The following is a 15,992-nucleotide window of genomic DNA, read 5'->3' on the forward strand; positions in this document are numbered from 1 at the left end:
ACAAAGTTTCAAATCTGTAGATAAAAAATTTGTTGAATATATAGGTTTAGAATTGTTCTCTCTCTCTCTCTCTCTCACACACACATTCTAACTTTTGTAGTTATAATAGATAGATTATGCTAGATATATTTCCATATGTCTGAATACCCTATATACAAATTTTCTAAACTGTAGGTAAAAAATTTGTTGAGTATGTAGGTTAAGAATTGTTCTCTCTCTCTCTCACACACACACACACACAAGTTCTCACTTTTATAGATATAATAGATAGATTATGCTAGATATATTTCTATATGTCTGCCTACCCTATATACAAATTTCCAAATCTGTGCCCAAAAATGTGTGGAATATATAGGTTGAGAATTGTTCTCTCTCTCTCTCTCACACACATATTCTCACTTTTATAGGTTATATAGGTTGAGAATTTTTTGCTCTTTCCATCACTCACATTCACACTTTTATAGATATAATACATAGATTATGCCAGATATATTTACATATGTCTGAATACCCAATATACACATTTTCAAATCTGTAGATAAAAAATTAGTTGAATATATAGGTTGAGAATTGTTCTCTCTCTCTCTCTTTCTCTCTCTCTCACACACACATTCTCACTTTTATAGATATAATAGATAGATTATGCTAGATATATTTCCATACGTCTGAATACCCTATATCCAAATTTTCTAATATGTAGATAAAAAATTTGTTGAATATATAGGGTGAGAATTTTCCTTCCTCTCTTTCTCTCTCTCTCTTTCTCACACACACACAAGCTGAAAATTGTTCTCTCTCTCTCTCTGACTCTCTCTCTCTCTCACACACACACACACATGGTCATTTTATAGATATAATAGATAGGTTATGCTAGATATATTTCTATATGTCTGAATACCCTATATACAAATTTTTAAATCTGTAGATAAAAAATTTGTTGAGTATATAGGTTGAGAATTGTTCTTTCTCTCTCTCTCACACACACATTCTCACTTTTATAGATATAATAGATTATGCTAGATATATTTCCAAATGTCTGAATACCCTATATACAAATTTTCAAATCTGTAAAGATAGAATTTGTTGAATATATAGGTTGAGAATTGTTCTCTCTCTCTCTCTTTCACACACATTCTCACTTTTATAGATATAATAGATAGATTATGCTAGATATATTTCCTTATGTCTGAATACCCTATATACAAATTATCAAATCTGTAGATACAAAATTTGTTGAGTATATAGGTTGAGAATTGTTCTCTCTCTCTCTCTCTCACTCACTCACTCACTCACTCACTCACAAACACACACACACATTCTACCTTTTATAGATATAATAGATTATGCTAGATATATTTCCATATGTCTGAATACCCTGTATACAAATTTTCAGATCTGTACATAAAAATTAGTTGAATATATAGGTTGAGAATTGTTCTCTCTCTCTCTCTTCTCTCTCTCTCTTTCACACACATTCTCACTTTTCTAGATATAATAGATAGATTATGCTAGATATATTTCCATATGTCTGAATACCCTATATACAAATTTTATAATCGGTAGATAAAAAATTTGTTGAATATATAGGGTGAGAATTGTACTTACTCTCTCTCTCTCTCTCTCTCTCTCTCACGCACACATTCTCACTTTTATGGATATAATAGATAGATTATGCTGGATATATTTCCATATGTCTGAATACCCTATATACAAATGGTCAAATCTGTAGATAACAAATTTATTGAATAGATAGGTTGAGAATTGTTCTCTCTCTCTCTCTCGCAACCTTACACACACAACCACACGCAAACATTCTGACTTTTATAGATATAATAGATCGATTATGCTAGATATATTTCCATATGTCTGAATACCCAATATACAAATTTTCAAATCTGTAGGTAAAAAATTTGTTGAATATATAGGTTGAGAATTGTTCTCTCTCTCTCACACACTCACATTCTCACTTTTATAGATATAATGTATAGATTATGCTAGATATATTTCTATATGTCTGAATACCCTATATACAAAGTTTAAAATCCGTAGATAAAAATACGTTGAGTATATAGGTTGAGAATTGTTCTCTCTCTCTCTTACGCACACACACACACACACACACATTTTCACTTTTATAGATATAATAGATAGATTATGCTAGATATATTTCCATATGTCTGAATACCCTATATACAAATTTTCAAATCTGTAGATAAAAAATGTATTGAATATATAGGTTGAGAATTGTTGTCTCTCTCTCTCTCTCTCTCTCTCTCTCTCTCTCTCTCTCTCTCTCTGGCTACCTCACACACACACACATTTTCACTTTTATAGATATAATAGATAGATTATGCTAGATATATTTCCATATGTCTGAATACCCTATATACAAACTTTCAAATCTGTAGATAAAAAATTTGTTGAGTATATAGGTTGAGAATTGTTCTCTCTCTCTCACACGAAACTGTGCGCTCGGCTTCTTCCCCCCCTTCCCACCCCAAATGCTTGGGAAACTGTGCACTGTTTTTGTTGGTTTTCAAGCTGCCTCTTCCCCCCCCCCCACACACACAGTTTAACAGTAGTAGGAGGTCAAGAGAAAGAGGGTGAGAGAGAGAGAAGAGTAAGTTGGTGAGAGAGAGAGAAAAGAGAAAGAGGGTGTTGGTTTTATATTTTTATTATCGTCTAATATTTTGGAAGCTGAATTTCTAATAAAATGTGCATCTATAGGAGATAATGCCTGGGAATGTGTTCCCCCCCCCCACAGTTTAACAGTGGTGTGACGTCAAGAGAAAGAGGGTGAGAGAGAGGGAAGAGTAAGTGGGTGAGAGAGAGAAAGAGAGAGAAAAAAAAGAAAGACGGTGTTGGTTTTGTGAAAAAAGTTGTTATTTACAATTGTTCGCATTCTTGGCCTTTTGGTCAAGATCAAAGTGTAGTATCTGTTCTTCAGATGCTGCACTTCTATTTCTTGTTCTCTTTCGGTGGAGGAGAAATCCTCCACGACTGAGACAATTTTTATTTTTTGTACCTTTTCTCCACGTTAAAAAACGACCCTGGTGTCTAACTCTGTCCCGTGGGGAGGCATAGTAAATAGGTACAATTGTTCGCCATTAGTGGATGTTGACGTCACGTCACGTGACATGACTAAGCGTTTTTTTTTTTTAGTATGAATAACATTTTTTGTTTTAATTATAAAGTCTACACTTAATTTTATAGAAAATGATGTATATATAATAGAAAAAAAAAATTACTGGTTTTGTTGGATTCAAGTGGATCCCCCCCCTCCAGTTTAAGAGATAGCAGGTCACGTGGTAATATACAAAATGGCTAGCGTAAATATAAAGATCGTTTTTTTTATCGACGAATATTTTGAAAGCTGAATTTTTTTTTATTCCTGTACATTTTTTCCTGATATTTTTCGTTAAAACTCTTGTATAAATACTATTTTTAACCAGTTAAATACGTTGGAGACATTGTCATGGAGTTTAATAATCTCTAGAACAAAGCAGAAGAGAAATTACAAAAGTATCGGTAAAACAAAGTGTTTGTTTACATTTGTTCGCCATTACTGGATGTTGACGTCACGTCACGTGACATGACTAAGCGTTTTTGGATTATGTAATATTAACATTAAAATGACAGGTTTTTTTGGGGGCCCCCCCTAGGAGAGAAATGATCAGTTCACCCCCTTTTAATGGTCCGTTTGGTGTGGAATTTCGATATTTGTCATGCGGGTGATCAAGGTTCAATATGATACATAATTTGTCAACTTTGGTTGTGTCTGTCAAAAGTTTGAGCTGACGTCACGTCACGTGACACGTATTGAATAACGTTAAAATGACAGGTTTTTTTTGGGGCCCCCCTAGGAGAAAAACGATCAGTTGACCCCTTTCTACTGGTCCGTTTGACGTGAAATTTCGATATTTGTCATCCGGGTGATCAAGGTGCAATATGATACCAAATTTGTCAACTCTGGTTCCGTCTTTCAAAAGTTTTAGCGTTACAAACAAACATACATACATACATACATACACACCGATTTTTGCCTTTTATATATATAGATGTTCCACGGTTTGCATTGGCTCAGTTATGATTGGATAACATTTTCTTTTTTGTTAAATACAGAGCATATCAGATCGTCTTCAATCATTCGTACCATTGTGTTAGATGTACTCCACTTGTTAGTTTCAGTTATTTTTGTTTTTATTACTAGTTAATTTCCATTGATCCATTTATGCATTCTGTCCAATTCGTTGGACATGGTCTTAATATCCTTCGTTCAACACACCTAATATATTAGCCTACAATACTTTTTTCTTTTCATATCTATGTACCTCATATAGAATTCAAATGAAAGGAAAGCCCTCCCCACTTAATTTCTGAGGACTTAAGTAAAATGAAAAAAAAAGAGAAAGAAAAAAAAGTGAAGCTTTTGACTGAAATAAAAATATATCGGATACATTTGTTGTTGTTTTTCTCTCATTTCTATTTTTCTTAAATACATGTACGCAGACAGGCAATTGTGAATCTAAGCCTTTGGTGCTAGGTGTCAAATGGCAATTAAATGACACCCAGCTCCCCAAATATTTGTTTCCCCACAGGCTTCTCCTCAACTCTTGCTCCAACAGGAAGAATGTATAGCAAATTCATAAAATCAGAAGGACTCCTGGTCCACAGAGTCAAGTACCATGTTTTAATCTTGCCTACTAAACTGAACATGTGCTGATACACAGACGATGAAATAGAAGATGGATGGAGATAGATGTATCAATTGATTTTATATACTGGTATTTTACACCACTAAGTAGAGATCGTGTTTACTCATATGAATTTCAGGAAGTTACATTGAGTACATGTCAGAGCATCTTTGCAGCAAAAAGAAATAGACCCAATGCATCTAGTGCGAGTGAGGTTAGGAGAGGGCTCAAGGATTAACTTCCTAGACAAAACACACTAAAAGCAAGCATTAATAATAATGTGTTTGAGATGTAATAAATTTTCAAGGCAGTGAAAGGTGAGGAAGCAGCCAGACGAGACATGTGACAATTTAAATGGTTATTTCCTCAAGATCTGTCTATTCATCAACCATTTTAAGACTAGGTGAGAAAATTAAGTAAGAAGGTATTAATTTTAGCCCCTCCTTTAGGAATTAATTTTGGTCTCTCCCCACATAAACAAACTTTCTCTTTGCAATAAAACCTTTGAAACCGCTATAAATCTCCGTTGTTCTATGCATAAGTTTTATTTGCCCAAGTTAAACAACAGACCAACAGCAACAATACAAGGAATGGTCATATAGAAAAGCATGCATGTCAAAAACTTTGATTGCTTTGCGTTTCTTGATTACTCACTAGCAAAAATGCACATTTGCACAAGGATGCGCTTGTTGTAAAAGACGAATTTGTTTAATATTCCCTTCATTTGATAATTGTGTTATAAAAATGTTACATTGAGAATGAAGGTAAAAAAATATTGTCCACATGTACATAATACATAAATAAGCACAGGGTTGAAGACAACATATGAGGTGAATGCCTGAAAAGCAGAAATACAAAGGATTTTTTTTTTGCACTTACCACATACAATATTGACTTTGTAACTTTCTCAATAGACAGCTAAGTAAATTTTCTCAATCAGAGTTGCAGATTGTACATATGGTAATCCAATTCGGAACATTCAAAATTCTGTAAAAAAAAAATAAATAAATAAAATAAATAAATCATAAATGGTATAGAGAAAAATATATTTGTAAAAATAAAAAAGAAACATTTTTGCACCTCTCTTTCTTTCTTTCTCTCTCTCTCTATATATATATTTTGCTGCTAAACTCCCTACATAGTACCCCTGCAACTTGGGTCCCTGATAGTAGCCCCCCCCCCCTACATCAAAGTGGCAGTATGCCTTGTTTGGGGTGAAAATATAATAATATATAAATTCAGGTTTGAGATGTTCAAAAGTAGGGACTAATGAATACAACAAGGTTGGTAGATAGTGCTCGATAACAAAAGCAAAATATTGTTTATTCGAGGGTAAACAGTTACATTCGGTCGCTACAAACAGCCATTTGTTTCAGTCAATGAGACTTTGTCAGACGACAGATGGCTGTTTGTAGCAACCAAATGTAACTGTTTACCTTCGAATAAATAATATATATATATATATATATATATATATATATATATATATATATGTATATACACACACACACACACACGTTAAATATTTAGACAATTAAATAAATTTGACCCATATCCTGATGTTTTTAAATCATATAAAATGAACCAAAGTAGATTAATAGAGAAAATCCAAAACTATTTTAGCAATGCAGAATAAAATGTATTATGTATCTAAATAATATATATAAGGTAATATAATATTAAAAACAGACAATTTTTTTTTACCCAGAAACTTGCATATATTTTTACATTAGATATACTTTTAAATAAACTACAATATATTAATAACCCCCTAGGGTGATAATTAGTATAATGGATTCATCCCAACGCTATAAAATGCAATAGTTTTATTAGTAGCAAACACTGACACAGGTAAGGAAGACATTTTTTAATAACATGAATAGTTTAGCCAAATTAATCTGGAACCAGGAACTACATCCAATATCCGGAACATTTCTTTCTGTTAAGGGAGGTGGTGTTTGATCAACACTACTGAGGAACTATGATTTGATATATCTTTTTGTTTTCAAATCCCTGAAACAGTGTTGCATGGTAAACGACTGATGATCCCTAAAATAATATTAGGACTAGAATGAATCCTTGGAAGTTAACCAAAACAGTAATTGCAAGAGATTAATTGATTAACTGGAAAAATAATTTTCCAACGAAGGACTTGGGATAATTTTTTATTTTTAAATATAATTTTAAAGGTCGATAAATATCTAAGACTATATATATAAGTAAATTTAGTCTATCATTTCTTTGTCAATGATAGCTTTCTGCCTACAAAATAATTGATTTTGATTCATTAGTTATTCTTTTGGATCACTGTCACGTGTTGTTTCGAAGAATAAAATGTAATTAAATTTAATTTTTTCCCACAAAATACTTTGTTCGGATTGGAATTATTTAAAAATAGCTGCCATCTTAAAAAACAATGGCAAGTAACTGTTTTCGTTCATACAGTTACAGAGTGGAAAGGAAAATATTTTGAAAAGAAAAACGTTGAAAAAAAAAAAGAAAAAGAAAAGCAAAACAAGTTGCAAGTAAATACATTACTGGGCAACGATGGATAGTTCCAACTAATGCATATATATATATATATATATATATATATATATATATATATATATATATATAACACGGAAATTACATAATTACTATTGCTATGTTATGTTTTTTATATTTTTATGTTATTGCTTTGTTTACCACATTGAGCTCTCATACCCGGATTTCCTCCTGGAATTATTCGATTATAACACTATATATATATATATATATATATATATATATATATATATATATATATATATATATATACTAGCATTTCAGCCCGGCGTTGCTCGGGTGTTTGGATGTGGATGTTGAGCAAAAAAAAAAAAAGTGGTAGTAGGAAGCCAGGCTTGAACCCGTACTGCGAAGGAGGAAAAGAATGGGGAAAAAACCTGACGTCTTTGCTGTTACGACCACTGCCAAACCGGAAGTGACTTACGCTTAAATTAAGGCAAGACAATCAGAAAGAGGGGATGACTTTTGAAAATATTGGTGAAAAAAGCGACCCCCAAACATGTAGAAAAGTGCCTAGTTGAAGGTGAGGATATTAATGTTTTTAGCCAATTTTTCGATATCTGTCGTCTGAAAGGTTGAACTTCAAAACGATACTGATCTGGGTAAAATCTGTTGCCTCTGTTGAAAGTTTTAGGCAGACATGCAAACATACATACATACATACATTTATATATTGGTAACTAAAAATTTTCAACCCAAACCGATTAAAATGCTTGCCCTATCTCTGAATACCCTTTATGTAAAATTTCAACTGTTTAGACCAGAAATTGTCTGAGTAATTTGGTAGAGACTGCAGAGGTCTATTTTTTTTAAGCTTTGACCCCTATTATAACTCCTTAACATTCATTGTTTGGGGTTCAAATCAAGTTATTAAGTTAGATCCATGTCTAAGGAACCTATATCTTAAATTTCTAGTGTTTAGATCCAAAATTGTCGGAGGAGTTTGGTAGAGTTCTCAAAGGTCAAATCGTTGAACTTTGACCCCTTAACAGCCAAATTTCTGGCCGAAAATCGATCACAACGATTTTCCCAACTCTCAGTACCCTGCATATCAAATTTCGAGTCTGTAGACTAAAATTTGACAGTTATTGCGTAGGGAAATGTACACAGACAGACACACACACAGACTCGTTCACTTTTATAGATATATAGATAGATATATATTACATGGAAGTCACCACTTATCAAAACACGAGGGCCACTCGAGGATAAGGGTCAATGAGTGTAAGGTCAGTGAGACAATAGTTCAGTCAGTGATCATTTTTGGTGGGTATTGGGCAGAATTGGACTATTTAAAGGGACAAGATAGCAAAGAGGGGGGAGAAAAAGAAAGATATTAGTCATATGAAAATATACTTATGGCAATCAAGCTATACAGAAAGTTATATTTTTATACAACCACTACATTTTACACATGTACTGAGCACAGTTAAATAAATACTAAAGTATATTTGCTAATTAGTTATATATCTGAATGTAAAAATGCATTAAACCTATTATTTATGGCAAAATTCTTAAACTAGATACAATGTAATGAGAGCCTGTTGTTTTATATATATATATATATATATATATATATATGTGTGTGTGTGTGTGTGTGTTTTGAAAATATATATGGCAATTAAGCTACACAGAATTTTCCGTGTTTCATTGTCATGAGGATTCGTCAGGCTATATATATATTAGTGGCCTGGCAAGGCCACAGGGGAGACAACCAAGCAAAAAAAAAAAAAAACCCTACACAAAATTCATCCCAAAGCAGAAAAACTGAAGCTGGCTTGCCAGGACACTATATACAAATGAAGGCAAATTTGGGCATATTTTAATGGTTTGAAAATATATTCTTTTTTTACCAATTGTCATAAAATTGTGACCATAGATTAGAATTATAATCTTCAAAAAGCCATCAAATTTTCATGTAGTTTCGTTCGATAAAACCAAAGATATTACTTCAATATTCAAGTTGGCTACGAGTGTGTGTGTGTGTGTATATATATATATATATATATATATATATATATATATATATATATATATATATATATAGGAGAACAATAGGAATGGTAAATGAATTCACAAAAACTATATCTTGGTAAATATAGATTGGTTCCTTTATTCAATAAGGGAATACAAACAATTAGTTGCAGGATAGAAGAGACTCTTTATACCAAGGCATTTCGAAGCCTAATGCTTCTCATCAGAAGAGTAGAGAAGATGCGAGGTAACATAATGGGGATGCGGCTTCTAGCGTGGGATTCATTGGGAACGAAATAGATCAATTAAAATTATAGATGATGTTGGGAGAGTTTTATCGAATTCTAAATAAAGGAGGAGCGTCAATAAAATGCCCCAGCATAGATGATAAACATCTTACACACCGATAAAATAGACTTACCACCCATCCACACTATACCTCCCCTTACGCCTTAAAACATATACTACATACATTTAAGACTATGATAAAGACCCTATACACCTTTCTACATTACACTCTACATAAGGCGCTCCTCCTTTATTTAGAATTCGATAAAACTCCCCCAAGATCATCTATAATTTTAATTGATCTATTTTGTGTGTGTGTATATATATATATATATATATATATATATATATATATATATATATATATATATATATATATATACTAGCTGCATATATCCAGCATTGCCAGATCGACACAATATGTCATATACTGCTATGTCATGTATGACATATATTGCAAATAAACAAACGAGAATACAACGTTATTATAATAAGCTAAACTAGAAATCCTGACATGAATTAGACTTTGTTATAATCACCTGCCTGTTTCATCAGTAAAACATTGCCTTTGACAATAATTTAAAAAACTTTGTTTAAAATAATTTTTAAAATATACGTTTTCGTAACTTACAACCCATCCACATTTTCCTCCAAATTGATTTCAGTATTGATCGATTTATTTGATGATTTCATAATAGTGGTCAATTCTTTTTTTTTTTTTTTGTGAAGTGGAGGTTGTTTATCTATTTTTATAGAATATCAACTCTTTCTTTTAGTAGTTAATTTGATGCTAAAATACAAAGTTTATTTTGGAGAATCTAGTAACCCGATGAAGATATAAATATGTAGAATAGATGAAACGAATGTCTAATTTCTGGATGCCTAATTGGAGCAATATTGAACAGAATCGCATACGAAAGTTTTGGTTATCTTCTAATCCACCGTACATCATGTAACACGACATATAAACATAATAATTAGAACAGAAAAAGATGAGCTGAAACAATTGCAATAGTCAGTGGCATTTGATCCACCATTTTCACTAAGGTGCATGACACTATGAAATTTTCCAGTTTCATCACAGTAGAACTTTTAGGTTCTGGAATATAATTTTGCATTTTCTCACACTAGACTTGATGAAACGGCTACTCTGGTACACGTTTTTTGTGATATTTTCCCCTTGGTCGAAATATCGTCAAGAATAGTGTGAACTGTATTTCCAAAAACTTTTTACACCGGCAGGAATCAAAATATACATATTATATAGTATTATAGCTGTACCACACATGTTAAGATTAATTACTAACCACAAGCTATTATATTATTCATAGCTGGGGGGGGGGGCATACATTCGTCAAGTGATATGAGACCATAAACAAGCTGCTTGGATTGATAGGATTTGAACTGATTCCATATTTGGTGATAGTATTCATTATATCAATCATATAACCGCTCTTTTCTTTTCAGGAAGCTTTTTTTGTTTGTTTGTTTGTTTATTTTTTTACTACAAAATGCCAATACATGAAATGAACTCAAGGTCCGTTAATACCTGAAAAGCACCTGTCAGCATCCAATCAAAGATTTACATCACATCTGAGCAGCTGCAGCATAATTTTTAAAGTAAGAAGCCATCAAGTGCAAATTCATTTATTTTCCTGTCTTTTCAACAACGTTTTCTCCATCCTATTTTGTTTTTCTTCATCACAACCCCCATCACCATTTTTTTTTTCTCCTTTCTCTAACGTTTGTATTAAACTTTGCTATTTACCATAAGTGACACATCACTATTACAGCCATAGGAAAAATACTAAATCTGTACTTTTTTTCTATATCAAAAGAAAATCAACATGTGTTGCATACTAACCTATGTCAATGGCGATTAAGTCAGCTAGTATAAACTTTGGCAAGGGTCACATTGAGTACATGTCATAACAACCTAAATCTGCAAAACCAAACCATTCCCAAGGTATAACCAAGGATGGCTGACATGTGAAGTTAAAACAAAACGATAGAACAGATCAGTTAATATATATATATATATATATAAAATACAGAATTTTGTATTGAAATATATATATTTCAATACAAAATTCTATATTTTAATGAATGCACTTGGTCCTTACAGTATAGTAAATAAAGTACTTTGTAAAATTTAGTTGTAAGTTACACTCTTCTGGAGGTTAATGGTTTGTGAATTATTTAGAACTTCTATCCAGTTATAACAATCCAAATAATACGAATTATCAAGCCTCATAAATTTAGAAACATAATAAATATTTTAATACAATGCATCTATTTTTTAATAAATGCAGTTTTCTATTAATTTTTTTTATCTCTTTATTATTATTATTATTATATATATTTGGTAAAACTGGTAATTAGTAAAAACTTGAGAGTGCTCAATATAATTGAAGAGCAAATATGTGTTTTAATAAAAAATAAAACACACACACACACACTATATATATATATATATATATATATATATATATATATATATATATGTATATATATGTATAGAGAGAGAGAGAAAGAGTGAAACGATAAAATTGTCACCCTAGAAATGACAATATGATTCCATTTCCAGTTGATGAAAACCGGTTTTCTTTTTATGTTGCAGATCATCTACTAGTTGGCCAGTCGTGTTCAAATCTCAAGAGCGATAAGAACCTTCTATCATGTCTGAAACTGACGATGTTCAACAAGCAAGATCAGAGATGTGTCGCTGTACAACTCATGCGCTCTACTGATCCAAGTTATGACAACAGGACCCTTACAAGCAACCTCTAAATGCAAATCCAGATGGTTCAAGGCTTGAGGGCACAGCTGAATGCCTCGGACAACCCACAGTTATGGTCTTTGGTGTGGTTTCAAATGAGAACTACATCATGCCACCTCACATCTTTGAAGTTGGCTTGAGAGTCAGCATCAAAGTATACCTGGATGTGTGGTGATCCCCTGGTGCAATCAGATGGTTGTTGGCAAAGCCTGGGTGTGGCAGCAGGACTCGGCTCAGGCCCACAAGTCCAAAGATACCCAAGCTTGGCTTCAAAAGACATGTTACGACTTGAAGCACGATGAGAGCAGCAGTCTGTTCATAATCTTTTAACTCTTAGCAATTCTACTAGTGATATTTTTTATTGCAATGTTTCAACTGATATTTGACAATATATTTGTACAGTTCATTACGTTTAGATGCACACTAGACAATGCTTCAAGCAAACTATATAGAAAAAAAAACTGAAGCAAAATCAAATATATTGATGACAATAATAATGTTTGTACCACTCTTATGTTGTGATTTGCTTTAGTTTATGCCTATCCGTTACATCTCTGCATCGCCTGACCTTTCTATAAATTACCTTTATATACATACTAGGCAATGCTTCAAGCAAACTATATTAACCTCTTATTAGTGCATTTGTTGAGAATAGAAAAATATTTTCAAAAAAGTATAATTTCAGTTGCAGGGTGACTAAACTCAACATTTCTGAATAGATTATATCTTTGGAATGAGAATTTTATTTGTGCAATATGTTTGAATTATGACAATTACATTGAAGGAGAAGAGTATTTTAATGTGTTTTTGTTTTAGCACCAAAGACGCCATGATCGACATTTTTTTCAATATCTAAAGAAAGGAAACATTATTTATTCATTTATTTTTTTTTTTTTTGGGGGGGGGGAGTCTAAATTTTCGCTTTTTGTCAAAGACATTTTTAATTGTTAAATAAGCCTGTGTGATCCTTCAAAAATCCATGAATAATGTAATTTTTGCATCACATTTTAGATATAGTATAAAATAGAATGATTTTTTGAGACTAATGAATCACCACTTACCAAGACCAAAAGCCACCCAAGGATAAGAGTCAATATGATTGGGAGTTGGATGACGAAGGATGTGCAGAAAACGCAGAATTTGATTATTTAACAGGACGACCTGAGAAGTATTTGACATTGGACTAACCCATGTACGGCATAAACACGTTGACAGTGGTTCTCGTCAGATCACCAAAGATAAGCAACGTCCAGCTGGCCAGTATCAGATGGGTGACCATTTGGGAAGGCTATATATACCATCTGGGAAGATTGGGTGTGGAACCAGCATCTTCACCCTGAAAAAAGAACTCTTCGCTATAAAAGCATCTACAAAGTTGTGGATGGCCTGTGCCCCTCCGGGGGCTCAGAGCTATAGATGGATGGATTTAAGATAACCAGTAGTCATCAAGGAAGCAGCCCTATGGTAGTGTCTTCCACAAATGGGAAATTCTTAAATAGAAACTCTGATCATAAAAGTTTTATTTGGTTTTAGGTACACAGAGCAAGAACTAAAAATTTCTTTGCTGTGGTGTAAGCTAGATAAGTTCTTGCTATGAATGTTTTACAGATAGAGGGAGCAGAGATTGGTATCATATGTTTAAATGAATAAAAATGCTATAAAAAGTAAAAGTATGAACGTTACCAAAACCAAAATGCTAATCAGTGATTGCAATGTTGGAAATCCTCAAGGAAAAAGGAAATTTTTTTCTACACAAGGTTTGTGGAAAACGAGTTCATTGCATTTTTTTTTGTGTGCTTGTAAGCATTGGATACACAAGAAGTGCAATGCGATTACAGGTTACAGGATGATAACCAGTCTGTGCGCAAGAAGTATAAGATAATGAAAATAGATAAGAACCGAGATGTGGAGAAAGTATATTTGGATAGTGGAGCTATTAAGGTTGTTCATAAGTACTTTTTTTTTTAGTTAGTGATACCATTGTAACACAGGAAAGAATGTGTGATTACAAAAATTGAGTAAGTTTAGAGAATATCTGCCATTACTAACTAGCAGAGTATTATCACTGACAACCAACAAAAACTTCGAGCTATACTGAACATCAAATGGTATGACTATGTAACCAACACAAGCATTCCTGAGAGAGCAAACAGCTGCAGTATTGAGGCCACCACAATGAGGCACAGACTCCGTTGGTTGGGGCATATCCTCAGAATGGATGAAAACAGGCTCCCTCGACAAACCCTGTACTCGGAGCTAGCCACAGGAAAAAGATTTATCAGTCGCCCTCTACAGCGATACAAGGACCAACTCGTCCACCCTAAAATCACTGGATTTGATCTTCACACCAGGGAAACAACAGCTCTGGATCGTTGCCTGGGTGCCAATCCATCATACGTGGTACCAAAGGATACGAAGCAGAAAGAAGACTGGTGGAGATCAAGAGGTAGGCAAGAAAAAAAATCATGCTGAACAACCCCGCCCCTTGCCAAGCATTGCTTGCCTTCTCTGACCACGCAAATTCCATGATCAGATTGCTCCGAGAAGCCATCTGTGATCCAAACACTGAGGGAAGAGGAAACTGAAATTCTCTGATACGAGAAATTGGCCGCCACCGACGACCACTGTCAACCAAAATGAAAAATCTACTAGACATAAGTATGCAGTGTGATTATGTATAGAAGTGAAACCTGACTAATAAGGGTTGAGGATATGTGTTGTATGGATGAAAATTATATGATAGGTGTGTAATGTGGATCTTGAAACAAAAAGAGAAAGAAAAAACTAGCTTGGATCTAATGACTTCAATAGAAAATTAAATCTGGACAGTATAGGAAGGTGCATGAAGACTGTTGGTTTGGTCACAGTGAAAGATTAGATGAAAACTATTGGGTTATAGAACAACCGAGGTAACAGTGCAGACCAAGAAAAAGACAATAGAGAGTAATAAGAGTAGATTTGAGAGAAAGATAAGTAAAGACTTGATGAGAGGAGAGGTTAGTTTGGAAGTCAATTTCTAAAAGCTGTCCAATGCATGCTAGCATGTAAAACAGACATGATGATGATGATGAAATTAATTAAAGTATTTTCTCGACCTTCAACGACTTGTGAATTTATTCTAAAGCGAAGCAAATTCCAAACAATAGCCTTCACCTGTCAATACAACATGTTATAATCATTCATTACTTCTGCTAATGCAACAACGGCACAAAAACGCCACAGAGATATGAAAGATCAAAAAAAAAAAATTTTTTTTAATATTATTTCAAACTAAAAAATTAAAAAAAAATTAAAAAATAGTAAAATAATCAATTTCAAATTGAATAAATGTTTTTTTTGTTTTTTTTTTTAAAGAAATAATGAATACTTTTTAATTGGATTTATTATGTCTGATGTTTTCAAGGGGAAATGAGCATATTTGCTAATTCAAGGGGAATAACTCAGAATTTGTACAATTTTATCTTTTATATATTTCTAAAAAAAGCACACATTCATAAAATGTTAAAAATAAAGTTAAATTCTTTGGAAATATGATCTCAACTTTTTTTTTTTTACCGAGTCGAGAAAGATTAATGAGATGGATGGATTGTCAGCTGAATCAAGAATATCATTAGAAGATTTAAAATTTTATCACTTATGAGCAGATTGCAGAGTCAAAGATTTTAAACGAAGTAACAAAGAGACTCGTAAAAATGTTAGGGGTTTGAGTC

At 32.8% G+C, this 15,992-nt stretch overlaps 1 protein-coding gene and 1 pseudogene across 6 annotated transcripts in view; one reads left to right on the forward strand and one right to left on the reverse strand.

Moving 5' to 3' along the window:
- LOC145279766 (regulator of G-protein signaling 17-like) overlaps positions 1–15,992 on the reverse strand; it is a 644,014-nt gene that overhangs the window by 282,049 nt on the left and 345,973 nt on the right. For all 6 annotated transcript variants that reach the window (XM_080131076.1, XM_080131077.1, XM_080131082.1 and 3 more), the window contains one exon: positions 5,574–5,681. The gene's annotated coding sequence lies outside the window, so the exon portion shown is untranslated. The remainder of the gene's footprint in view (positions 1–5,573; positions 5,682–15,992) is intronic.
- LOC145280572 (U2 spliceosomal RNA) lies at positions 2,896–3,030 on the forward strand (annotated as a pseudogene).

The sequence above is a fragment of the Euprymna scolopes genome, chromosome 7, assembly GCF_053919585.1.
Source record: "Euprymna scolopes isolate OS-2025 chromosome 7, ASM5391958v1, whole genome shotgun sequence".
Taxonomy (NCBI): domain Eukaryota; kingdom Metazoa; phylum Mollusca; class Cephalopoda; order Sepiida; family Sepiolidae; genus Euprymna; species Euprymna scolopes.